Raw genomic sequence first — 8196 nt, 5'->3', positions numbered from 1 at the left:
ACTAATTAAACTCAATAATAATGCTGGGGCCTCAACTCATTTTTACTGCATTTCATTTAGTCAGTCCCCTCGCAGTCCTGTGCAGAAGGGCTATGCTCACTGACAGCTGGGTACATTTACCTCTCCACTTCCTGTAAAGTGATTTATTGATTTTTGCAAAACTGCTTTATAGATGAAATTAACTAATTTAATCATTTAACTAATGAAATAATAGATGATCTTCACAACGGATCTGAATCAACACTGATCTGACTTTAACTGAACAACAGTCGAAATGCATCATTTTCCTGTTATCACTGTACAGCTGCTTTGAGCGCTATATAAATAAACATGACTTGACTTGGTCACCTTCAGGACTACATTACCCAGAATCCTTCCTGGTCCACCACCTGCACACATCTTCAGTCACAGACAGCTGTCTTCAATCACCTCATCACCTCAGCACCAGATATATGTTCTTGTGTTTCATTCTCTGTTTGTCGGGGTATTGTTGATGTATCATTTGTGTTTTTCTGCCAGTCACTATCTGGATTATATGTAGATTATTAAAAACTCCTTCTTCGAGAGATTTTGACTGGTGTTGTTTATTGTAAGTGTTTGTTGCCTTTTTGGACTTGTTGCCTTCCACCTGCACTGTCTATTCCTCTGTCTCCTCTATTGGGCCTACCCTTCTCTGTGTCAGCATCCTCTAACCTGCCCTTTTTAGGGGACTTTCCTCTCAGGGCAAATGAGAGGATGCTTAATTACTTTTTACCTGACATCTTTGAAAGACTGATGCAATGATTAATGCATCCATGGCCAGGATATAATTATAAAATATGACATGATTTTAAAAGTGACCTATAACATCAACTATGCAATACACTTTAATTTATTTAGTGCTAATAAAATGATTAAGCCTATTTGGAGAGAGAGATGTTTATAATGTGACAATATGTCAGTCATCGTGTGATAACGAAAATATGACTAGGCCTAGACTACTTGTTCTGAGCAGGTGTTGTCAGTGAACAGGCTGTAAAACTGTTGGCTAAGTTACAGACACTCATGAAAAACTGATGCTGATTATCTGGGAAACATTCTCTAACAGCAGTCAAGTTGTCATTGTTTGTGTCAAACAAGTTGTGTATTTGTTGTAACATTAAAACAGGAGGTCATGACTTACTCTGTGCTCAAAGTGATGCTCGGAGCTCGAAATGGTTTCCTCTGTGAACGAAACTTCGGAAGACGTTGTAGCAGAATCACTTGAACAATTCCAGGATATGCTTTTTTTCATTGGTTGTTGCGTTAAATCTTACCCAGATACAATAGTGCTATTTTCTGATTGGCTATTGTGTAGCCCCTTTCTTTTTTTGATTGGCTGATAAGTGGCAGGCTCGACTAAGAATTTCAAGGCAGATGCGCTTGATTCCTGCTGGTTTCATAGTGAGAGCGGCGCGGCCAGAGAAATTTTGGGCGCTGCGACATATTAAATATATTATAAATAGTTTTTCTGCGTGAGAAATACAATGTGTGGCTTGAGTGCGTGACAAAAGACCGAAATGAGTGACTGTCAATGCGTGACACTTAAGAGCCCTGGGTTCGTTACTCGAAGCTTCATTCAGCATTGCTCACTAGTGACACCTAGCTACTGTGCAAAGAAATAGCAGACAAATGAATTAATTTTGAACCAATGACCTGAGCAGACATTTGTCCATTGCCTGGGTATAAAATAAAATATGTATCTTTCTCTGTCTGAATTTACTTGTGCAGAGACAACTGTCTGTCACACACACAATTAATGAATTATTCATAAAATGACAGTATGAACAGCAAAAGTGACACTGTGTTGAGTGCAGTGATTATGGTGGAGGGAGTGTAATAAAGTAAACTGCAACAGAATAGTCTGGGGTGGGAAAAGTTAAGAATTGTTTCTGGGGGGTTTTGTGCAGTGAACTGTTACTAGTTTTAGTGCAGTGTTGTGCTTATGGGACTGGGGACTTTTTTCAAGTGTGTTGGGGTTTAGACGATTCCTCTTCTTGGACAAAACCTCTCCAGCCACAGAGGATGCAGGGGAACATATGCCAGTGCCAGCTGGTATAAATGAGGACACTGATGCTTCTGTTGAGCCCAGACAGGGGAGTATTTCCTCTTTCTTGCTGGCTCCATTATCAGGAAAAAGGAAGAGGTCACAAAAAGCAAACAAATCAAAAAGGGCAATCCAAATCAAAAAGCAGTCCAGTCCAGATCCAAAAATCCAAAGCAATCCAAATAATCTTATCTAATTAATATAACAAGACTATAATATAGCTAGGCCTACTATAATTAACAATAACAATATACTGAAACTATTCTAACCTGATATAATGTAATAATATACAGCCCTAACACATATATGACACAATAACGACAATGACAATGGGAGTTCTCTAACTCTCTGACTCTCTGACACTGCTTCTACTACTCCTGACAACACCCACAAGGTACGTGAGTTTCGAACCCCCTTTATCCGGAAGCGACACTCAGACCGAACCGATGACGTCTCCACACAAACCGAGGCCTCGTTTGTCATTAGTCACGTGATTTTCACGTTAACAACACAAGCCTCGAATCGCGGCTTCATCTGGCACGCCCAATTTTTCTCGACACAAGCTCCGACACCTCGGTTCAAATGTCACATCACTACCTCCTTCTCCTTCTCCTTCTCCTTCTCCTGTCTACATCCCTTGATTACCATCTCTTTAAGATTAGTTATTTTGTCACTTATTGGGAGCAGAATGCTAGCTGGAGCCGTTTACCTCCAGTCTTTGTGCTAAGCTAGGCTAGCGGTGAGTGCGTCAGACAGAGTTACGGCACGCACAGAGATGAGAAGGGTATGTATGGACTTATCTAACCCTGGGAGATACGGTGAATAAGCTAAAGTCCCAAAAAGTCGGCGTGTTCCTTTAAAGTCTACTTCAGCATTCTCAGATGACAAAAGTCAACTTTTGACACCGGAGTCTTGAATATGTTGAAGTAAATTTGAGATTAATAAATACACCGGCTGCGCATGTCTGATTATTTCACCTAGTTACTGTTGACGTCACTTACTGTGCATCTGATGACATCTATAGAACACATCCGTGCGGAAATGTTTACAATAATTTCTGTTTAAAAAAGCAGTATTTCTCCCTAATTCCATATTAATGTGTTATATATTAATAATATAAGGCATCGTGATGAACAGGTATGTTAAATGATTTCTGAATGAAACAGTCTTCAGACAAACACGTGGGCCTGAAGGCCTGCTGTTGTTTCCGTGCTCATTTTTGCATTTGGCCTGGTTTGTTTATTTTACTTTATTTAAACAACAGGGAATTTTTTTTAATGTTATTAATAGATTGAAGGTGCATTCAGTGGTTCTTTAGTTAGTGTCGCTTTTCTTTAAGTACCATTACAACAATTGTGTTTGACGCTGCACTGCAGGCTATCAGTGTGAATCAGCATTATTGAGTTTTATGTAAATTATACTGATAGTGAGTTTTAAAGCGATTTAAACAATAGTTCACTACCTAATCTTAAAGGGATAGTTTACCCAAAAATGAAAATTAGTACATGATTTACTCCCCCTCAAGCCCTCCTAATTACACATCAGTCAAATTAATCGTTTGTGCACTCATACAGTGTGCACAAGATCATATCTGCAATAATTGAAGCGAATAGGGTGGGATCTAGTTATAATATGTCTGACTCAATGAAGTCTCAAATCTATTATCTCATCTACAGAATATGATGTTGAAATTTATATTTTATATTAAATTTGGTGTTGGTCCTTTTTTCATCAAAGCCATTCAGGCACTTAATGCAAATCATAAGCTTTCTTTTAAACTGAAAAGGAAAAGCTCAGTCACGAGCTCTTCCTCTGTGTGAACTGAAGCCTCTGAGAATGACCCTAGATTCATGTGAAGCTGCTTTAACTGTTGAACATTCACAGCAATATAAACTTATCAAGTGTGAAGGTGCTTTACATGATGTCTAATGCTCTGATGTGAAATGTGTAGATCTAGATAGTATGAAGTACAGAAGCGATACAATGTACGTGTACGGCAATGCTGCTGTTTCCATTTGAGGTTAAGAAAACTGTGAGAATTGAGATAAACATATAAAGGTATTGACACTTGGTTCAGTTAAACATCCACTCTAGACAAAGGTGAGAGAAACAACCAGTGGAACATATTTCTGGTTTTGGTTTAGAACCTCAGCGAGTTTTTCCACTGCAGCCGGCGGGCCTTTTTTGTGCGCTGAATACAATGATATATATATATAAAACAAATATATCAATATAACATATATACATATATACATATACTATATAACATATAAGTGTAAAATAAAATGTATATATTACATGTTATATATCAGATTCTTAAATTTTCTAATTCATGAGATTATTTTTAGATTACAAAAAAATAAATATTCTAAGAAAATATTACACTTTTGACAAAATGCATAATAATAATAATAATAATAATAATAATAATTGGGCTTTAGTCTTAGTAATCTACTACTAGTTAGCCATGCTGAGAAACCCAGGACAGAAAAGGTTTGTAATTGTACTTTGTCAAGCTCAAGTGGAAATGCATCTGGCCAAAAAACACACTAAATTATGGTTAAATACAAAAACTTTTTACAAGCTAAATGCAAATGCAATCTGAACTAGCGCAATAACTACACTTTAATATGTATTAATAACTAAAGGACCATGTTTAATGAGTCTTTTTCCAAACCAATAATGGTAGAAATGTTCAAAAGCTTTTTTGGAGTCAAAAAGGAATGTAATATATTTCTAAATCATTTTTATTTTAGTAAAAAATGTGATTAGCACCAGTCTCCAGCATCTGATCTACAATGTAAAAATATTTATTCTTGACACTGAGTATATTAAGCACATGATATTTTAAGAACATGTTATATAATCAAACACAGATTCTGACGCTTGCTTAATATCATCCACGTCAGTGAACTGAAAGAGCAACAAAGAAAACAATATTAACATTCAGCTTTTTATTAATATTAACATTAATCTAAACAAAAGGCTCTATGATTTCTTCGAATAACAGCTCAGCAAGAATTCTAAACAATTATTGAAACTAACAGTAATGAATTTTACTAAAACTATTAATGATGGTTTCACATATTTGACTTTATTGTGATGTTAGTCGGTCTGGGTCATGAGGCTGATATATAACTCGTGTCTGAAGTAGATCAGGATCATATTTTTCCAACCGTTCTGTTTTTCCAACAGCAAAAACTAAAAATGAGACAAGGCATTCAGATTTAATATTTACTCAAGGGTAGATCATTCTGTTTTAAATGGTCAATATATACTGAAGACACCTAAAAACCAAAATAGTCCAAAAAAAATAAAATAATGAAACCCTTCACATGCCTGAGAAGAGCGTCATATTGATATTTTAAGACTACAGAATATTTAATTTGCTTATTATGTATTTAATTAAAGAATCTCTCACCGATCAGCAAAATGAGCAGAAGCCCATTCATCAGTCCAGATATGATGATAATAATAATCTGCCATTGTGTCTGATTCTGATCAATAAACTCCACCACTGTATGATTGTGACACTCAGTTAGTTGAGTTGATTCTGTAAAGAAAGTGTTCAGAGTTACAATAATAACTGACTGACTTTAATATTTAAATCTGTTTTAATATATTCATCTCTGTGTGTGCAAAATTATGTTGTTCATGAGTGTGTAAAAAATCCTGAAGTAGTGCATAACAAATGTAATTATTCACACTAATCATCAATATGTTTTGATCAATAGAGGAGTAAATGAACTCACCGGTGAAGTGCAGTCTGGTGATGTTGCTGAGTTTTGGAGGTGTGCGTGTGTTCATACAGTAATAAACTCCTAATTCATCAGCAGTCACATTATTAATAACCAGACGGTGTTTAAACTGCACTGAATATTTCTTTCTGAATGTTGTATTATGGTAAAAAGGTGACTTTGGTTTTGAGAATGACCGTAGAATCACTGTTGGAGGATCTGGTGTTTTCAGTAAAATCCAATAAACCTCATCTTCATCAAGATCACAGTTTATGGTCACATTTGATCCCAAATCAGTGAGTTGATCTGAGACTGCAGCTCGACAACAGATGAATACATCTATAAGATATAAATAAATAAATAAACATGCATTTCAATTCAGTATTACCCAATTAAAACCGTGAAATATAAAACAATGTATGATTTATGATAAAACAATTTAGTTTAAGTTTGTAGAGTGCATGTAAATATATTGTTATATAAACTCACAGAGCTGAAGCTGAATGATCTTCATGTTGTTCTTGTCGAGATTAAAACACTTCAGAATGATTCTGTTTCCCTCCACACAACATTAAGATGAATCTACTGCAGCTCTGAAGAAAACACAGGAAGACAAAAACCTTCCACATCAAGCAGAGGAAGTCTAAAACTCTGACCACAACATCTAATGCCCTTATTACCATCCCCGCTTTATTAATACAAAAATATTTTGTGCTTTTATAACCACTGTTTTCATGAGGTATTTGAGCTTGTTTGATCTTGAACACATTAACTTGACGTGTGTTTCATTAAAGGTGCATTTAGTAGGTTTTGTTCTAATGTAAATCAAAATAAATTGTGAAGAGTCTGACATAAGATGAAGACTGTAAACATAGTTTTCTATAAAAAAGTGTGTTAAAATGATGTGAACCGCTGTGTTTTACTATTCATCAGAGAGATCCTCACGCTTATAAAGTGCTGAATTGATGACATATTTTTGTAGGTCAACCCAGAAGTTCGCATCACTCTGGTTCCCTCGACAAAAAGCCAATAGGATTTTCCCATTGTCTTATTGCAGAAAAATAAGCTCTGTGACCAATTAAAGTTTATGATTATCATGATAATCTTCAGAAATGAACACACCTTTTATGAATTTTGAAACCTTGGTAAATAAAATCACCAGAAGCGAATACTAAATATCTAAAGTTAAGCTATACATTTTAACATCAACATCAGGATTACAAAAATATGTAATCTCTGCAACACTTTATTGGTTGCCGCCTCTGTAGATACCTTAGTATTGTTGTTGGGTGATGTGAAGCCCAAATTACTTCTTACAAGGAAACTAACTAGATGTACCGCATGGCAGTACAAAATATGACCGCCGCTCAGGCCTGCACTGGCTTTCCACAAAAATAAATGACGTGGAGCAATTTGGCTGTATTGCGTGTTTATGTATATACCTAAAAAAAGTAGTAGTATGTGCATGTCTGTCTGTGTGTGTGTGTCTGTGTGTGTGTGTATGTGTGTGTGTTTGTGTATGTGTGTGTCTCTGTCTGTGTGTGTCTGTGCGTGTATGTATGCGTGCGTACATGTGTGTGCGTGTGTGTGTGTGTCTGTGCATGTGGATTTGTATGTGTGTGTATGGGTGTGTGTCTGTGCGTGTGGATGTCAGTGTGTGTGCATGCTTGCGTTTGTTTGTATTCCTGCATGTGTGTGTGTGACAGTATCATCCTAAACCAGCAACCCTTCGCTCAACACCACCATCTACAGGCCGATGAGTGTACAGTCACTAAATGTGCACATAAATGAATTTATTTTATACCCCCCCATGGATGAAATTCTACGAAACTTCGCATACCCCCAGAGGATGTCAAGTTAATCATACACATGAAATATGGTGCAGTTCTGAACATCTCAACTGAAGATAGGGGCGATTATAGCAGAATAATATTGCATTTTCATTTTTTATGGGAGGGGCGCAAATCACAAATGAGTGATTATGGGCTAGGTTGATGTGGGCCCTTAAGAGCAACATACCATAAAAATTTCTTCATCCTCGGTGCCACGGTTCAGGTAGTTATTTAGGAAAAACTGCATTTTTTGGGTTTGGGGGGGCCCAGTGCGGGGGGGGGGAGTGGCCCCCGGGGACCAAACGAAATTTTTCCGTAAAAGTCTAGTGGGGCTACATGCCCACCAAATTTCATGTTCCCCGGTGTTTCGGTGTCCCTGGTATCGTTGACGAAAAAATTCAGTAGATGACGAAAAAAAAAAAAAAAAAAAAAAACTTTGACAATCGATTATGGGCTAGGTTGATGTGGGCCCTTAAGACCAACATACCATAAAAATTTCTTCATCCTCGGTGCCACGGTTCAGGTAGTTATTTAGGAAAAACTGCATTTTTTTGGGTTTGGG

The 8196-nt window shown here is 36.7% G+C and overlaps 1 long non-coding RNA gene across 1 annotated transcript; it reads right to left on the bottom strand.

Moving 5' to 3' along the window:
* Window positions 1-4703: 4703 nt before the first annotated feature.
* LOC311085278 lies at window positions 4704-6416 on the bottom strand. The gene is made up of 4 exons (XR_014606772.1): window positions 6292-6416; window positions 5818-6141; window positions 5487-5618; window positions 4704-5266 (listed from the first exon to the last, which is right to left on the bottom strand). It is a non-coding gene; the product is annotated as an uncharacterized lncRNA (long non-coding RNA).
* Window positions 6417-8196: the final 1780 nt, after the last annotated feature.

Source organism: Abramis brama, assembly GCF_963993115.1.
Source record: "Abramis brama genome assembly, chromosome: 6".
Lineage (NCBI taxonomy): Eukaryota > Metazoa > Chordata > Actinopteri > Cypriniformes > Leuciscidae > Abramis > Abramis brama.
This window is presented reverse-complemented; position numbering and strand designations above follow the sequence as displayed.